We start from the raw sequence: 3,883 nt of genomic DNA, 5'->3' as shown, positions 1-3,883 counted from the left end.
TGAGGATGATGGTTTCCAGCTTCATCCATGTCCCTGCAAAGGACATGCACTCATCCTTTTTATGGCTGCATAGTATTCCATGGTGTGTATGTGCCACATTTACTTTATCCAGTCTATCATTGATGGGCATTTGAGTTGGTTCCAAGTCTTTCCCATTGTGAATAGTGCTGCAGTAAACATACGTGTGCATGTGTCTTTATAGTAGAATGATTTATAATCCTTTGGGTATATACCCAGTAATGGGATTGCTGGGTCAAATGGTATTTCTGGTTCTAGATCCTTGAGGAATTGCCACACTGTCTTCCACAAGGGTTGAACTAATTTACACTCCCACCAACATTGTAAAAGTGTTCCTATTTCTCCACATCCTCTCCAGCATCTGTTGTTTCCTGACTTTTTATCCATCGGCATTCTAACTGGCGTGAGATGGCATCTCACTGCGGTTTTGGTTTGCATTTCTTTAATGACCAGTGATGATGAGCTTTTTTCACATGATTGTTGGCCACAAAAATGTCTTCTTTTGAAGTGTCTGTTCATATCCTTTGCCCACTTTTTGACGGGGTTATTTTTTTTTCCTTGTAAATTTTTTTTAAGTTCCTTGTAGATTCTGGATATTAGCCCTTTGTCAGATGGATAGATTACAAAAATTTTCTCCCATTTTGTAGGTTGCCTGTCCACTCTGATGATAGTTTCTTTTGCTGTGCAGAAGCTCTTTAGTTTAATTTGATCCCATTTGTCAATTTTGGCTTCTGTTGCCTTACTTTTGGTATTTTAGTCATGAAGCCTTTGCCCATGCCTATGTCCTGAATGGTATTTCCTAGCTTTTCTTCTAGGGTTTTTTTATGATTTTAGGACTTACGTTAAAATCTTTAATCCATCTTGAGTTGATTTTTGTATAAGGCGTAAGAAAGGGGTGCAGTTTGTTTTCTGCATATGGCTAGCCAGTTTTCCCAACATCATTTATTAAATAGGGAATCCTCTCCTCGTTGCTTGTTTTTGTCAGGTTTGTCAAAGATCAGATTGTTGTCGATGTGTGGTGTTATTTCTGAGGCCTCTGTTCTGTTCCATTGGTCTATATATCTGTTTCGGTACCAGTACTATGCTGTTTTGGTTACTGTGACCTTGTAGTGTAGTTTGAAGTCAGGTAGTGTGATGCCTCCAGCTTTGTTCTTTTTGCTTAGGATTGTGTTGGCTATATGGGCTCTTTTTTGGTTACATATAAAATTTAATGTAGGTTTTTCTAATGCTGTGAAGAAAGTCAATGGTAGCTTGATAGGAATAGCATTGAATCTATAAATTACTTTGGTTAGTATGGCCATTTTCACGATATTGATTCTTCCTATCCATGAGCATGAAATGTCTTTCCATTCCTTTGTATCCTCTCTTATTTCCTTGATCAGTGGTTTGTAGTTCTCCTTGAAGGAGGTCCTTCTGATCCCTTGTAAGTTTATTCCTAGGTATTTTATTCTTTTTGTAGCAATTGTGAATGATTACTTATGATTTGGCTCTTTGATTGTCTATTATTTGTGTACAGGATTGCTTGTGATTTTTGCAGATTGATTTTGTATCCTGAGATTTAGCTCAAGTTGCTTATCAGCTTAAGGAGATCATGGCCTGAGATGATGGGGTTTTCTAAATATGCAATCATGTCATCTGCAAACAGAGATAATTTGACTTCCTCTCTTCCTCTTTGAATACCCTTTATTTCTTTCTCTTGCCTGATTGCCCTGGTCAGAAATTCCAATACTATGTTGAATAGCAGTGGTGAGAGAGGGCATCCTTGTCTTGTGCCAGTTTTCTAAGGGAATGCTTCCAGCTTTTGCTCATTCAGTGTGATTTTGGCTGTGAGTTTGTCATAAAGAGCTCTTACTATTTTGAGATATGTTCCATCAATACGTAATTTATTGAGTGTGTTTAGCATAAAGGGGTGTTGAATTTTATTGAAGGCCTTTTCTGCATCTATTGAGATAATCATGTGGTTTTTGTCTTTGGTTCTGTTTATGTGATGGATTACATTTATTGATTTGCATATGTTGAATTAGCCTTGCGTCCCAGGGAGGAAGCTGACTTGACCGTGGTGGACAAGCTTTTTGACTGAGGTCTTTACTATGGCTCATTCCCCCTCCTAGAAACCTGAAATACTGGCATTATCCTCTTACTCATAACTATAGCAGCAGCCTTCATAGGCTACGTACTCCCATGAGGCCAAATATCATTCTGAGGTGCCACAGTAATCACAAACCGCCTATCAGCCATCGCATATTGGAACCGACCTTGTCCAATGAGTCTGAGGTGGGTACTCAATTGATAACCCTACCCTTACTGGATGTGCTGCTGGATTCAGTTTGCCAGTATTAAATTGAGGATTTTGCATTGATGTTCATCAGGAATGTTGGCCTGAAATTTTCTTTTTTGTGTGTGTGTCTCTGCCAGGTTTTGGTATCAGGATGATGCTGACCTCATAAAATTAGTTAGGGAGGAGTCCCTCTTTTTCTATTATTAGGAATAGTTTCAGAAGGAATGGTACCAGCTCCTCTTTGTACCTCTGATAGAATTTGGCTGTGAATTTGTCTGGTCCTGGGCTTTTTTTTGGTTGATAGGCTATTAATTACTACCTCAATTTCACAACTTGTTATTGGTCTATTCAGGGATTCGACTCCTTCCTGGTTTAGTCTTGGGAGGGTGTATGTGTCCAGGAATTTATCAATTTCTTCTAGATTTTCTAGTTTATTTGCGTAGAGGTGTTTATAGTATTCTCTGATGGTAGTTTGTATTTCTGTGTAATCAGTGGTGATCTTCCCTTTATCATTTTTTATTGTGTCTATTTGATTCTTCTCTCTTTTCTTCTTTATTATTCTGGCTAGCGGTCTGTCTATTCTGTTAATCTTTTCCGAAAACCAGCTCCTGGATTCATTCATTTTTTGAAGGGTTTTCGTGTCTCTATATTTTTCAGTCTGCTGTGATCTTAGTTATTTCTTGTCTTCTGCTAGCTTTTGAATTTGTTTGCTCTTGCTTCTCCAGTTCTTTTAATTGTGTTGTTAAGAGTGTCAATTGTAAATTTTTCCTGTTTTCTGATGTGGGCATTTAGTGCTATAAATTTCCCTCTAAACACTGCTTTAGCCGTGTCCCAGAGATTCTGGTATGTTTTGTGTTTGTTCTCATTGGTTTAAAAGAACTTATTTATTTCTGCCTTAATTTCATTATTTACCCAGTAGTTATTCAGGAGCAGGTTGTTCGGTTTCCATGTAGTTTTGCAGTTTTGTGTGAGTTTCTTAATCCTGAGTTCTAATTTGATTGCACTGTGGTATGAGAGACTGTTATGATTTCCTTTCTTTTGCATTTGCTGAGGATTGTTTTACTTCAATTTTGTGGTCGATTTTAGAATAAGTGCGATATGGTGCTGAGAAGAATGTATATTCTGTTGATTTGAGGGGGAGAGTCTATTAGGCTCACTTGGTTCAGAGCTGAGTTCGAGTACTGAATATCCTTGTTAATTTTCTGTCTTGTTGATCTGTCTAATATTGACAGTGGAGTGTTATAGTCTCCCATTATTATTGTGTGGGAGTCTAAGTCTCTTTGGTCTCTAAGAACTTGCTTTATGGATCTGGGTGCTCCTATATTGGGTGCATATATATTTAGTATAGCTAGCTCTTCTGATTGCATTGATCCTTTTACCATTCTGTAATGCCCTTCTTTGTCTTTTTGATCATTGTTGGTTTAAAGTGTATTTTATCATAAACTGGGATTGCAACCTCTGCTTTTTTTTTTTTTTTTTTTGCTTTCCATCTGCTTGTTAAACATTCCTCCATCTCTTTATTTTGAGCCTATGTGTATCTTTGCACATGAGATGGGTCTCCTGAATATAGCACACTGATGGGTCATG

Source organism: Macaca nemestrina, chromosome 5, assembly GCF_043159975.1.
Source record: "Macaca nemestrina isolate mMacNem1 chromosome 5, mMacNem.hap1, whole genome shotgun sequence".
Classification (NCBI taxonomy): Eukaryota; Metazoa; Chordata; class Mammalia; order Primates; family Cercopithecidae; genus Macaca; species Macaca nemestrina.
This window is presented reverse-complemented; position numbering follows the sequence as displayed.